This window comes from Parasteatoda tepidariorum, chromosome 5 (assembly GCF_982258835.1).
Source record: "Parasteatoda tepidariorum strain Cologne lab strain chromosome 5, Ptep-v5.0, whole genome shotgun sequence".
Lineage (NCBI taxonomy): Eukaryota > Metazoa > Arthropoda > Arachnida > Araneae > Theridiidae > Parasteatoda > Parasteatoda tepidariorum.
Genome location: NC_141759.1, coordinates 89,817,692 through 89,833,708, shown reverse-complemented (window position 1 = coordinate 89,833,708; position 16,017 = coordinate 89,817,692). Strand labels below are relative to the sequence as shown.

Below are 16,017 nucleotides of genomic sequence, written 5' to 3'. Positions count from 1 at the left end.
AACAATTAACATCCATGTTCTTGTAAAGAAATTAAAAATCGAAATAACCTTCTACACGAGTTGCTATTAACGAAGCTAAAAACATGCATGAACTAATTGTTAATTAATATTAATTATGTTATGCAAATAGATTCGAAAAACATGTTTCCAGAACAAAAAATGTTTAGAATTGATTTGAAATCAAGAATCTTCAAATACGTAGAACAGTGTCAATTTCTATTCAATTTCCTAAAATTGAAATTAAAATTCTTTACCTTCAAGTGTTTAAAAATTGATTACTGTAATATTACTTTTAACAATTTTATTTCCAGATTTCGCAAATAACTACTGAAATTAGAATATTTTCAACATCATTTTAATTTAAATGTCAACACTCCTACCTCCCTTCCAAAAAAAGAAAAAACATTTTTTAGAAGCTATTTTTATTTTAACACAAGCATATATTTAAAATAAATGTTTAGTATTGCATAAAAAGTAATAACTTTTTTCTCACGAGTTTTTACATAATACTGTTCATTTACTACAGCAATACTGTATTTTTATTTGATAATTAAATGTTAAACAAAACAAAGTATTTCTAGTTATTTACAATTAATAAGAATGTTCTGAGTACAAAAATAATGCAATTAAATTGAGAAATTTATTACAACAGATTAGAATATAATATCGATAATTCAATTATAACAATAGTTTAAAAATGACTACTAAAAAAAATTCAAGCTACAATATAACAACTCTTTTAAAGCAATCATTTAAGTTTATATCAAGAATTAATACCACAATTTTTTAAACATTGCTTTTTACCTGATTTTACTTTTGACTTGAACGCTGAGGAGTTAACGTAAAAATAAAATTAATTTACATTAATTACGAAATTAAAAAAGACTGGTATGAGCATGTTCTTGCACAGAAATGAATAGTTAAAAAAATGTTGACGATAAGGAAACATATGTCTTATCAATATTGAAACTGAAACTGTTGAAGTTTTTTTTTTTTTTTTTAAATTTTTTTTGTAGCTTTTACTATGTCACGCATCAAGTTCCCTATCTTTTGAATTTCTTGTATCATTTCAGCTAAAAATGTTTTAGGCGGGGAAGAAATGTGTGAATATATATATATTTTGATGACAGCATTTTTTTTTTTTCAGAATTTTTGATCTCTTTTGCACTTTTAAAGAGTTTTTTTTTTATGGCCATTTTTTGAGAATTCGGTTTTTCATTTTAGGTCGTTTTTGGGATTTTAGTTTTTATTTTCCTTCCAGGATATTTTTTAAAGATTTCGGATTTTCTTTTTCACTTTGGGGCATTTTTTGAGATGTTTATTTTCATTTTGGGAAATATTTTGATATACTTTTTTCATTTTATAGTATTTGAATTGTTGGGATATTTTTTTAATATTAGGGCTTTTTTGAGTTTTTTTAGTTTAAGACATTCTCTGAGAATTTTTATTTTATTTTATGACATTTGGGAATTTATTTTCATTTTATGAGATTTTCGGAATTTGTTTTTTTTTATTTTAAAATATTTTTTGAGATTTTGGAATCTTTCTTTTCATTTTAATCATTTTTTTTTTAAACTTGGAATTCATATTTTCTTTTTAGGCATATTTTGAGATTTTAAAATTTTTCTTTTGCATCAAAGGCATTTTTTTCAGGTTTTTTATTTCTATTTTAGGCATTTTTTTTTAGGTTTTTTCTATTCATTACAGGCATATTTTGAGAGATTTTGAAATTTTTCTTTTCATTTTCGGTATTTTTTTCAGGTTTTTTCTTTTCATCAAAGGCGTATTTCGTGATGAGAATTTAAAATTTTTCTTTTCATTTTAGAATTTCTTTTAATGTTTTTTCTTTTCATTATAAGCATATTTCGTGATAAGATTTTGAAATTTTTCTTTTTATTTTAGGCATTTTTTTCATGTTTTTTCTTTCCATTATAGGCATATTTTGTGATGAGATTTTGAAATTTTTCTTTTCATTTTGAAATTTTTTTGGAATTCAAGATATTTCAATTCTTAAATGACAGCTTTTTCCTTCAAGCAAAAGCTATAATTTTAAATTATGTATGCACTCATGCAGCAAAGAATTATCGGGGCTTCAAAACGGAAAAATAAATAAAAATTTTTAAAAGTTATTAAATTCTTTTAAAATATCGCCAATTTGGCGATATTTTTCCAGATAGATGAAAATTATCAAAATCAATGTCTTATTTTCACTATTTTGCGAATTTTAATGAGCCCAAACAATGCAGCATCAGAGATAAGATTTTAAATATTAAAAAATTAGACAACAAACGCTTTTTCATTTTTTAAAAACTTTTCCATATTGACTTCCTGCCCCATATTCAAAATAAACAAAGAAAGCGCTAACTAAAGATAGGCTAAACTTAATCTAACATTCCAAACTCATAACAACTATGAAAAATAACATATTATTCCTCAAAAAAAAAAAAAAAAAAAAGAAATATGGTGGTAAAACCTTTGAAAAACAGCCTTAAAGATAATTTCGAATTAAAGAAATAAAGTAAAACATTTAGAATATAAATCTTAAGCAAATGAGAGTTGAAAGAGTCTCCCGTGCAATACAAAAAAAAAAACATCAGATGTGTTAAAGGTTTTTATTAAATAAGTAAAATATGAGTCACTGTCGATTAACATTCTTGCAAGAGGGAAGACAACAAACTGTATCAAAATGTTAGGCAAACATGACCTTCTGTAGCCGCAACTCCTACGCACCGCCCACTGATGGAATGGCCACGCCCTACATCTTTCTATTGTTTAATGCAGTTTCTCTCTAGAGTTGATGTTTATGAAACCATGAATCAGACCAAACATGTTTTGTCTGCAGTTTGTATAAGTACTATAAAAGTTTTTTTTTGTCACTTTCAATTGTTTAATTTTGTTTCAAAAATTATTTAATACTTTTAATAACTTGACTAATATTTAATTCAGGGGTTTAGTTCAAAAGAAGCCGTTCAAAAATTACGTAAGCATCTGATGGGGGAGGAGGGGGTATGAGGAATGCTCACGCAAGACATTATAATCCATCATTTATAAAAATTTTCGCATAAAAAAAAAATTGAAAAATGCAACAAAAAATTTTGCAAGCGGGAAAAATTCAATTTCGAAAAAAAGTTGAATTCGTGGAAAAAAAATTGAAAAAACATTTTTTCGAAGAGTTTTGTAGAGTCATGAACAGAGAAAGGCAACAGAAAAGATTCCTAAAGGTAATTCTACTCAAAATTTTATAAATAATTTATAACGTAAATTTCGTTTTGTGGAAAACAAAAGTCTCATGTTAGAATTTAATCCTGAAATTCAATTTATATGTCTAAATTATAGCTATTAATGTCTTCATAGTGCTCCAAAAGGCTAATTAAACATAAATGGAACACTATAAAATTATAAAGACATAACATAACATTTTTTTTTATTTTATTATTATTATTATTTTCCATATAATAAATAACGACGGCACAATAAAGTGGTTATTACTAAATTGTGTTGATTAATGTTTATTAAAAAATTACAGAAAATATAATTAAATACTAATTACTAAATTAAGTATTTTTTTAAAAATACTTAATGTTGTGAAAGGTTTGATTTGTTATGATGATATGTTAGCATACCACTCGCCCGTTAACGGTACATGACAAAAAATATAGCTTTAAAAGATTATAACTATCAATTAAGAATTAATATAACAGCTTTTTTGTACCTTATTATCTTAAAATATCTAAACTTAACTAATATATTGATATTCTAACGAAGAAATAGTTATGAATTCTCAGGTCCGTTTGTTGTTTGTAAAATATATAATAGATGGCAGCACCATAACTATACAAACTAGCTTAAGCTCCTCCCCATTTAAACAGCTGGATTGTGTATCACAAAACAATTCAAGTTTCAATTCTTATAATTATTGCGAAGTTTTACAAAATAACTTAATAAATTGTTTTTTTTTTAATTAATAAAAATTAATAAAAGGTAATGGAACAAATTCTTGAGATTTCTTCTTTCACATTTTCCTCTATGCTTGATATTTAAAATATGATTGGCTAAGTCGACACAGAAGAAACAATAATAAAATAATAATTGCAAAAACAATGTTAAATTTTCATGAGGAAAAAAATGTTTGCCAATTAAGAGGTGTTTGCGTCTGATTTGTTGTCTGATTGATTAACAAAACTAAAGTCGCGCTATAATATAATCAATAGATAAAATCGCTTACTTTATAATTAAGAATCGGATTGTTAGATAAGAAGGTAGTGAGCATCACCAAGTTACTTAGTTATTCGATAAATTTTTTTTGAAGTGATATGTCGAAATCCGCACAAAAGATCTACATCAGCTGTTGCTAAAAGGGTTCCATGGAACCCAGAGGTTCCGCTAAAGGGCCATAGGGGTTCCGGGAGTTTTAATTTTTTAAGTTAGTATTAATTTTTGAAAAATCTAGAACAGCAGTTTCTAAAGGGTGTTCCTCGGAACCCTGGAGTTCCGCGGAAGAGCCATAGGGGTTCCGAGAGTATTAATTTTTTAAATTAGTAATAATTTTTGAAATCAAAATTTCTTTGATAGTTTTGTTATTTTTACGTAAAATTATAGTAAAAAAAGAAAGGACAAAATTTATAAAATCAGTTTTTCTCGTCGAACTTCATAATTCAAAATAGAATGAACGAATGGGACGAACTTCAAAATTCTTTGATAACTATTCTCAACGTTTATAAGAGTTCTTTTTCGAATGCCACAATTCAACTTATTTTATTCATTTTCAGTTAATGAATGCACCAAAATCAATTTCAGAACTATACTCTGTTGCAAGTTAAGAAAAAAAAAAACATTCCTCTGAAGAGAGCCTGTTTGCCATCTAAGTACACGCCAAATGAATGTTAAGAATGCTGCTGATGGTTTTAAATATTTTAAGAACTACAACTTCCACCTCGATAAACAAATAAATATTGAATCAGGATTTCAACAGTTCTGAGAAATCATTAATAGTACTAACATAAGTACAAGTTCGATAATTTAATAAATTTGTTTTCATTGCTATAAGTTTTTTGTAAAGAATATACATTTGCATAAGCAAACCAGATTTATAAACGTGTCTTACTAAATTTATAAACGTTTAAGTGGTAACTTAAAGAAGAAAATTTCTGCTGAAATTAATGTAAATTTACTACTACTAAAAGGCTATTATTATTAATGCGTCCACAGTAGTCTCGTGGAGTTATCAGTTCTCTTAAACTCATTGATTAATTTTTCTAAAAGAATAAAATAAAACTATAAGATATGTAATAAGCATATTCATTCACAGTATCATGGTTTAATGTTTCCTTTTGCTAAAAACGATGAAAAAAAATAGTAGTTTTAATTAAAGTAAAAATTACCAAGTTACTTTTCCACCATGTGAAATAGTTTTAAGTTGTAACTAAGAGGTTACTTTTAAACCATGAAAACCTTGTTTTTTTTAATTTGCTACTTTCCAATCCCGTATTTCGTTTTATAACTGCGCATGAAAATACAACACAGTTTTGCTATTCTGCCATAAGTTACAGGAAAATTTTTAATGAAAAATAAACGGAAATGTTACATGTGTCTACAGTAGCCCCAAGTTCACACAAGTCCACCCCTCCCCTAGATAATTGATGGACGGTCCCTAAATTTCAATTAACAAATTTAGTGATTTTCTTTCTCCTATTATTATAAATTAAAATAAATACATGTTGGATCGAAAATCAAACTGTTTCGATTGATTATTCAATTTCCATATTTGTAGAAAGGTAGGTACTTAATTTACGTCGAACTCGAGTTATTTTATAACCGTCGTTGAACAATCGATCCAATGCAAGGTTAACGGCTACTAATGTTCAACTCCGTAGCCTTGTAACTTATAAACCCAATCCAGAAAACAAGGGAACTCTTGGATCAAGTATTGGGAGAACGTTTTGATGGAACTAACCCGCACTTGCGTTACATGGTGATGGAAAACCTTCACGGTCAGACTGACGACAAGGAGACTCCAAACCTTGATCCGCCTGCCACTGAGGATATTCTATATGAGCACTGTAGTCGGCACAAGCCGTGTGCGGAATTCGAATAGACCAGCTATTGCTGGAATCGAACCTGGGTCACCTTATGGGAGGCGATCGCTTTATTCCTGAGCCACCAAGGTTCACAGTGGGCTATTGGCGACAGTTTGGGAAACATCTCTGAGGGCAATCCGAAGACATGCCATCCCAATTTCGATCCGCTGCTATCAATGCTCGCCAGCTTTGGTAACGACTTGCACGCGAAGTCTAGCACTTTACGGTAGAACAGTTTAACGAGAATCGATACCGCGTACCTTCAGTTTCTACGCAAGCTGATCAAAGTGGTCACCCGACCACTTTGATTTCATATAAAATGGTTTTATATTCATATAAAATGGGATGTCCTGAACACACACACAAGTCATGAATGTAAGCACAAAAAAACTAAAATTTGGGACAAAATATATTTTATCAGGAATATCAGGACAAGCACGAACTCTCCACTATGAAATGATTAATAAATATTTCAAAGTTACATTTTTTCTAATATTTAATTAGAGAAGCTCCGGTCAGCGGATGAATATTTTCGAATGGTAGGCTTTTAATGTATGATTCTTGGTTTTGTGAATTCGATTTAGTATTTTTACTCATTAAATAATTCAAAGACTTATGTAATAATCTACTTATTTACAGCTGAGCCCTTTAAAAAGTTGCCAAAATCAACTGAAAATCTGCAAATTTCAGTTAGTAGTTTTCTCAGTTTTTTAAAATATTTTGCCGAATCTGGAATAGTATGTCTCTGCTGTATTTGTATAAAAATGAGACGATCTAAACACATACAAAAATCAGGAATATCGGTACAAAAAGCTAAAATTGAGGACAAAACATACTTTATCAGGAATATCAGGACATATACGAATCCACCACTTTGAAATGATTAATAAATGTTTTAATGTAAGTTCATCCACCATTTCTCCGTTAATTTATTTAAATTCAGAAAATTCTTCCCCCTTTTAATGTTTATGGGCGTTGTAATATTGAATAAGGCAAGAAAAAACGCGAATAAAGCACAAATAAAAGTACATAAATGGACATACTACAGTTTCAGTTCTATAAATGTTATTTTTATTCAAAATGTCATTTTTAAGTTTAGACATTGAGGAAGGTTCTTGTTTATAGAACTGAAACTATAGTATGTCCAGTTAAATAGTCTCGTTTATGCTTTATACATGTTATTTCTTGCCTTAGTCTACATAGCGTAAAGCATTACCCTTTTCTTTGTTGGTTGTAATATTGTTTCCCATTAAAATAAAATAAAGACCAATACCACGAAATTACTTAACTCTTTGCTTACGGCGCTTAGCATAATGAAGTCATTCTGGTCTACTTATAGTACCCTCCGTAAGCAAAGGGTTAAATTTTATCTCAAGAATTCAGAGCATTTAAATTAATTCAGCGGGTTATACTTAATAAATGATAAAATATTTCCTGCTCTATAATTCGGCTCAAACCGCCACCTACACATAGCCTAAAGACAAGTGGTCGGCACTCTATTTAGTATATTATTTCCTTAGTATTAAATAAAGAAAATGTCATTTTATACCATCGACTAGAAACATCATTAAGGAATGGCCATTCACGCCGAAGCCATCAACTTTGTGAATGAAATCCGTTCTACGTACGTTTCCTGTGTTTTTTCATTCATTTTTTTTTCGTATCTTAAAGCAACAACCGTACGTTATGGCATTAGATTTTTTTTTTTTTTGTTCTTTCTTTTATAACGTTCATGTCTATTATCTTATCTTTGAGTTTGCTAAAGAGAGGAGTTAAACTTTCTGATGATAGAGCTTGTTGCTAAGAGCATTTATCTAGTTGTTTTATTTAAAAAAAAAAAAAAAAAATGCGGGCTCTTGCTTCATTGTTCGAATTCCGAAGACAGCGATATAAACAACGTATGAAGATAAATCACTGATATTGTTATTGAGAAAATTAATCTATGGTTTTTACCATACAGGCCACGCGCTAAGGATTTCAAATTATTGAACAGTAAATTAGCTAAATATCAAAAGTATTCGCCAATTTTCGAATGTCTTCGCCAAATGCAAATCTTAATTATTTTTTATGAAAAATTTTTTCCCCATAGAAAATTATTTTACTGTAGTTTGGTTGGTTCAGGTTTATATTATTTGTATCCAATTCTAATTGGTTAAGCAGCGCATCTACCGCAAATTACTGTGATCGATTAAAAAAAGTTAAATATCTATTTTTCTTTCCAGTGGAAAAAGTCATTCGCCAATATTTTCGCCAAAATATAATTTTATTCGCCAAATTTACAATTTTATCGCATTAGGTAAAGTGGCGAATGTTAACAACACCTCCTAGAAAGAACAGGCCTCAGCACGGGTTACCATAAATATCCCTTAGTAGTCCTAACGTAATGACATATTCTGTATTTTCAACCACTGCGCAGCTTAATTCCCCTAACGTAATGACTTCTTACTTAATTTTTGGCTACTGCGCAGTTAACTTCGTCACATCGGACTACTAAATTGATCCGTGCTGAGGCCTTACTACTTCTAGGAGGTGTTGATGTTAAGCGCAGGCTCTGACTGTATCAGCATATATCCTCGCATAGATACTTTTCCTAGTACACCAAAAAATATGCATGTACTCCATGGTTGAGAATTCTCCGGGCAAGATTTAAAAACTGGTATCTGGTTATTTGATGAAAAAAAAAAAGAATTTGGGTTCATTTTATTGTTTTAATTTGCGGGGACAGCAATAAAAACAATATATAAAGATAAATCACTGATACTGTTATTTTATTTTATTTTATCCGTCGTTGAACAGCCGACCCAATTTTGGGTTTACGTCTTCCAATGTTCAACTCCGTAGCCTTGTCATTTTGAACCCAATCCAGAAGACAAGGAAACTCCTGGATCAGTACTCCCAGAGGTATAAATTTGTTATGGGAACATGGAGGACTTTGTGTCTCGACAGATTTAACGTGCATCAGTAATCATTTACTACGGCCGGCTGACATCGAACCCACAACTCTTGGACATGGGCCCAGTGCCCTATCAACCAGGCAATCATCCCGGCCAGGGCGGTGACATTTTCCAGTAAAAAACATGTGGAATGCTGATTATTATTTCCGATGTATACTTGCCCGGTATTTCCAAAACTGGTGTTTTTCCCGATCTCTCCAAATCAAATACCGAGTAAATAATAAAATATCGATAAATAAAGATCAAAGCGTATCTCACAAATATTTCGAATATTCTTCGGCGAGAATCTAATATCACCAATTACGTTCTTTCACACACTGACTTAACATGAAAATAATTTAATTATCTAGTCAGGAATCTATACTTTATTTACATATATAAAACCCATAATATTTAGTTAATTTATTAGGTTGAAAAACTCTAGACAATAAGTAAAAAATTTAATTTTTAATTCACTTCGAAAGAATAAAAAAAATTAACAAATTTGTTTTGATAATAATAACGATTTTTGTATAAACATGGAGGAACTTCGTTAAAAAGTAATTTCCAGTCATTTAGAAAATGATTACCCGGAAGTAATCGCGTCCCAACAAATTTGATTTTGAGTCTTCAGCTGCTACCTTCAGACGAGGAAACAAATACAAAATCTAGTTTATTATCATTTTAGTACAGACACAGATTTTAGTTTACAAACAAAATATGCCCTCTTTCGATACCTTCAATTCCTAAAACGAGATGGAGTGTAACAGATATTTCGTACCTGTTAATTTTTTTTTATTACGACAAATATCAATTCAAAATACAGCATACAACAGATACTTCCGAACATTGAATTTTGTAACAGATATTTTGGATCACTGTTACTATTACGATTGAAACAAATATAAATTCAAAATAGAGCGATTTTGGCAATTTGGCAATTTTCTTACGTTTCTCCTAAGCGAATTAGTACCACATTCCCAATAAATTCGCCTTTAAAATAGGTAAAGATTTGTTGAAGTTATACTTCTTATGCGACTTCCAACAAGGTTGCGTTAAACGTTTAACGCTACATTTTTATTGGCCGGGAAATCACGTGGTAGGATCCAGTTTTCCCTCATTCATTTCCATATTGTTTTGGTTCTCACTAGCATAAAAATAATAAAAGTATTGTTTTTCTATAAATATTTTTTTTAGTTTGTTTTGATACACATATAATTTAATAGGGTAGTATTTTTTATTTTCAAATTTAGTGGATAACAATTGTAAAAAATGAGTGAAAACAATCCCACGGACAATGCGACGGATTTAAGGTTATGTCAAGGTACGTCTCTTGTGAATATCAATTGATTGTTTCTCTTCTGAAATTACATTATGACGCATTCACATACATTATTAATACAAGTTCCAGGGCGAGACGATGAGGCAACCACAAGCACTTCCACTGGTTCAAGAGGTCCACGAGGGAAAAATGCACAATATTACCGTGATTACAGAGCACGGAAGCGAGAGGAGCAGGAAAAAGAGTCGTTGAATAGAACTAGCGATCCTTCTACGACTGCCGATTCTTCTACAATTAACGTCGCAGGTTGCGAAGTTTAACTTCTTCCTCGCGGAGGGATTCCAAGCACTATTTTTTTTTCTATTGAAATACCGATGATTTTAAGGAAATAATTTGTTAGAACCAAGTTTTAAAAAAAATATTATAAATAAAAAAAATGAAAGATAATATAAATACGATTCACTACAAAATGAAGAAAATTGCGATTACAGGCTACCCATTGGCAAAATGGTTGTTGCCTAATTTTTTTTTGGAAAAGAAACTTTATTGTGTTTTCATCTTGGACATCTTTACCTGTTAATCCAGAACTGCTCGGTACACAATTTCGCGGACATATTTAAATGCAGCTCAGACACATTCTGTGTAAATTCTTTTGATGACTAAATAGACATTGAACAGCCAATCGAGATCAATATTAACATTTTCGAATTGGTACAATGGTGTTTGGTGGCAATTGTAAGCTGCATCATACACCCGTTTTCGATTCAAAAGTTCATACATGAAATATGATTTGAAAGCTAGTTTTTTTTTTCAATTTTACATGAATAGTGAATAAATCATTTATATGGCGTGGAAGACAGTCTACGGCAGAGGTCGCCAAAGTGGTCTATATAGACCCCCAGGGGTCTATTTAACAAAAGCGGGGGTCGATCTGAGCCAGGGGGTCGAATGGGGGTCTATCCGAATCGGAGGGGTCGATTGGGGGTCGAAGAAAAAACAGTTCTTAATACGCAAATCACATATAACTAATTGAGTATGCAAAATTTGTGAATTTTTTTATAATTGACTTAATATCAGTTTCTTTATAGAACATAAACTAATAAGCGTATATTTATTCGGGTGAAACAAGTATTTACGTACCAGGGCGCAGTGGTACGAACTTTGCACTTCTGGTTTATAAGTCATATGCATATGTGCGCTTGTCCAAATGTCAAGTGTGACGAGCATTGATGTTACAAACGCAAATATCATACGCAATTTCAGCTATCATTGCAAACTATGAACAGTGTTGAATAGTTGCAGTGTCATTATTAAAACTGTTATAGTTTTGGATAATTAGTTATTGTTTTGATAAAACCATTCGTTTAGTTTAGATATCAGTTTTAATTATCAATACATGTAAAAAAGAAGGTAAGCATTAATGATATGGATTAGTACAGCCAGCGACAAAACTATAGCAATTTTAAAACTTACGAAATAGCTCAGCCATTTATGCTAGCATTTCCAAGTTTCTATATGGTTGAATATATTGACCGGTTGAATATAAGCCGGTTTTAGTCACGTAAATTCAATCTTAACTAAGTACAGAAATAAATTAAATGTGGAGTTTCGAGGGGATTTCCGATTAAAATTGACCAATTTCGAACCCAATATAGCGAACCTTGCAAAAAAACACCTGGCACACCTATCTCATTGATTAAGAAGCAATAAATCTGAAGTTACTTTACTCATTATTTCTACTTATTTATAATTACTTATTATTTAATAAATATTAAGGTATTTAAATTTCAACATTAATATATTTTTCATAAAACTATTGTTACACAATGTACTATTACTTTAGTAAATGTTTAAAATCATAAAACAAATAATGCAAATATAGTATCTAATGGAGTTTTATTTTAATTAACAGAAAATTACTTTTATGGGGTCGATGGAGATTTCGAAAAATTATAAAGGGGTCGATGATCAAAAAAGTTTGGCGACCCCTGGTCTACGGCCTTGTGCAAGTTATTGGGTAAGTTGACAATGGATCCTTTTATCCCTAACTGGTGATTAACATCCACTTCTCGTATTTGCATGAAAGGGGTTCGGAGAGTCACCATTCGCTCTTCCGTAGGGTTCAATTCTCTCAACCACTTTGGTGCTTTTGTGAGGGATGGGCTTCATGCTTTCGTTTGTGAACGGAATCCTTTCGTTTTTTCGTTTGTGTGTAACGCTTAAGGTATTCCCGTCTACGTTCTTGGGCTTTTTCAGCTTCGGTAGGTTTAGGCCTTGGCATCGCTTTTTTCTTGCTTAAACTCTAACTTTTGGGACCGTGTCAATCAGTTTGGACCCTCTTTATTTGTGAAATTCACCTGAATTAGTAATGAAAACGATCCAGTTTGAACCGTAGGTTAGAATTTCTGATTCTTAATCGAAACAATAAAAACAAAAATATCGTTCAAATGATGAAATTTTCATTTAATCACAACTCAAGAAGTATTTATGGGATCTCTCTGGTCCCATATCTCAAAAATAAACTCACCAACTTAATGCATAACAAAATTAAAAGTGAAAAAAAAAAAGAATTCTAAAAAAATTATCAAACAGTAGCGGTCGCCACAGCAACGCATGCGCACTGTTTACTATTACTCTTGATTATTGTAGATGAAAAGTGCGGACGCCATGAAATCCAAACCAAGACCTATTTTGTCAATGGGTAATATCATATAACAAATATTTTTGATTAGTTATTTATTTGCAAAAGGCAAACGAGAATTCTTCAGATAACAGATATTTCGTATCTGTTACTTTTTTTTTTATTATGACAAATATCAATTCAAAATACAGCTAAAATTCCATACAACAGTTATTTCTGAACATTGAATTTTGTAACAGATATTTTGGATCACAGATACTATTTTGATTGCAACAAATATAAATTCAAAATGGAGCTAATATATCATATAACAAATATTTTTGATTAGTTATTTATTTGGAAAATGGCAAGCGAGAATTCTTCAGATAACAGATATTTCGTATCTTACTTTTTTTTTATTATGACAAATATCAATTCAAAATACAGCTAAAATTCCATTTATTTGTCCATTTATAATTCCATTTATTCCATTATTCCATTTATTATTAAATTATTTATTTATTTGGATTAGGCAAACGAGAATTCTTCAGATAATAAATAATCCACACAAGAAATACTTCCGAACACAGAATTTTTTTTGATTCCAACAAATTTCCTTCCAAATATAGGGAATGAGTAATGCGTGAAACTGTTTAGATTCCAACAAACATTTATTATAAATAGAGATGTATAATGTAACAGATACTTTAGGTCTGTTTCCAATGAACAGATTTGATTCCAACGAAAAACCGATTCAAAATCGATCTAATATAACAGATATTTCAGATTATTTATTCATTTATATTATTGGCTAAGGTAAATATGTGAATTTTTAATATAATGATATATTATGCTTCATATATTTCAGGTATTTTACTCTTTGATTGCGTCAAGCATGTACTCCAAATAGAGATGGTTAATATATAATGCAACAGGTATTTTGGGTCTGTTACTGTTTTGATTCTAACAATCATAAATGGTAAATATATTATGTAACAGATATTTTTGATCCATTATAGGGTGCGTAGCCAAATCTTTTAACAAAAATAAGCACCTTTAAAGCACTTTTTAAGCACTCAAAAAGTATTTTTAGGCACTATATACATTAACATACCTGCCAACTCTTCCGGATTTTCCGGAAGATTTTATTTTCATATTTAAAGTGGTAGTAAATATATACAATTTTTTCTTCTATGAACTTAATTTTTAAATGATTTTGATCACCACTATTCTTACAAAAATTAAGCTTATATATTAATTTGCGTTACTATCATGGTTGTCGACTTAATTTTTTTCAAATACAACGCATTTGTTTGCTTAAAATTGAAGTTTTAATTCCATTTTAATACCACTGGGAAAAATGATAATGGAAGGGATTAAAAGTTGGCAGGTATGCATTAACAAAATGCAAAATAATTTTCAAAGACTAGACAACATTCATGATCATGATAAAATAACTAGTTTCTGACAAAGAACTTTTTTCTTGATTATATTAGCCACCATAAAAAGATCGAGAGATTCTTCGGTTCGATTTCAGAGGGTGGAAAATGAAGCCTGAAATTGAGAATATCTTGAAAAATGCAACAGAGTTGCACACGCAGAGATGCCAACTGCTCCGGACACTCCAAAATAATTTAAAATACGGTAAATAACAAAAGTAAATATTGCAAATATTTGACTATTTATTCTTGCTTTGTAAAAGGTATAGCATGACACCAGGGTTGCCAGATTCTGAAAATAAAAAATACTACGACTTCATCCGAAAAAATACTACAAAATACTACATGTCTTAAGCGCTATCTACAGGACTTTTTTGAAAGCTTATGCAGACGAAAACTGAGACAGACGATTATTATTATTAATTAACATTATTTATATCATCTGGCTAAAGGTTTTTAGAATTATATTTAAATTTATTTTAGTTGAGGATAAAATAATATTATAATTGAAAAACAATTATCCTTTAACAATTATCTTAAAACAATAATTATCCTTTTGTGCAATTATACTTCAGATATACGTGTAGTAACTAATATTTTTATCAGCAACTTTCTCTTTTGAAGAATAAACAAAGAGTTGTGTGTATCATAATAATGTCTCTTGTGTATCATAAACGATTTATTTCAAAGTTGTATAAAATTGAACCTAAATGAAAATATAAAATCTCATATTTTGTCTCACATCCTACATAGAAAAGAAAAGTAAAATATACTTAATCAACGTGCATAAGAAACAATTTATATTATAGTCACTAGTATAAACGAACTTTTATTTTTCACAATCATCACTAGATACAGTGACTAATTGAAAATAAACTGTTGGATTATTTCAGAAATTGTTTTTTACTTCAAAACTAGAGTGGTACTTTTCTTTGTTTTAGGAAATGAAAATAAAATATATAAATAAAATTTAAAAAAAAACTGAAAATACCACATTTTAAAAAAATACTACGAAAAATACCATACCCCTTTTTTTGGTGAAAAAATACTACCGTAGTATTAAAAATACTACGTCTGGCAACCATGCATGACACAAGTACTAGTAAGTGGTGAATTACATAAGCCTACGAATTATTTAGCAATAGTGGTGGATAAAAATCTACTAAATTGAATTTATTAAACTAAGAATCACAATTGATAAACTACCACTTTAAAATATATATTTGCTGTCCGGAGCAAGTTGGCATCTCTGCACACGAGAGTGAAAGAATCTCAACGAACCCAGCAGAGTAGACACACAAACGGACTCCGAAGTACTTCATCAATCATGTAACATGATTGGCGCTTTCATACGCTACGGACAGACGGTACGCCGAAATGGGTTGTAGTTGAATGAATTGTGAAAACGTTACAATGTTAAACCACGCTTTGGCATAATATGCAGCAAAAATCGACAAGGTAATGAAAAAAATATATATAACTTACGAAAAGCACTTTTAAAAAATTAAGCACTTTTTAAAAACACACCATGAAAAAAGCACCTTTAAAGGCTTTCAAAAAATGAAAATCGAAAATAAGCACATTTAAGCACTTTTTAAAAACGCTACGCAAAGAGCTAATATATCGTATAACAGATAGGGACCAAACGTTTTGCGGTTGGAACTTT

The 16,017-nt window shown here is 30.1% G+C and overlaps 1 protein-coding gene across 6 annotated transcripts in view; it reads right to left on the bottom strand.

Annotated features, from left to right (window-relative positions):
- Positions 1-16,017, bottom strand: part of LOC107439895 (cyclin-dependent kinase 4) — a 211,202-nt gene that overhangs the window by 122,690 nt on the left and 72,495 nt on the right. The window contains exon 1 of one of the 6 annotated variants that reach the window (XM_043040233.2): positions 805-824. The exons of the other annotated variants lie outside the window; for them this stretch is intronic. The gene's annotated coding sequence lies outside the window, so the exon portion shown is untranslated. Of the gene's footprint in view, positions 1-804; positions 825-16,017 lie in introns of those variants that run through there. 6 annotated transcript variants of the gene reach the window in all.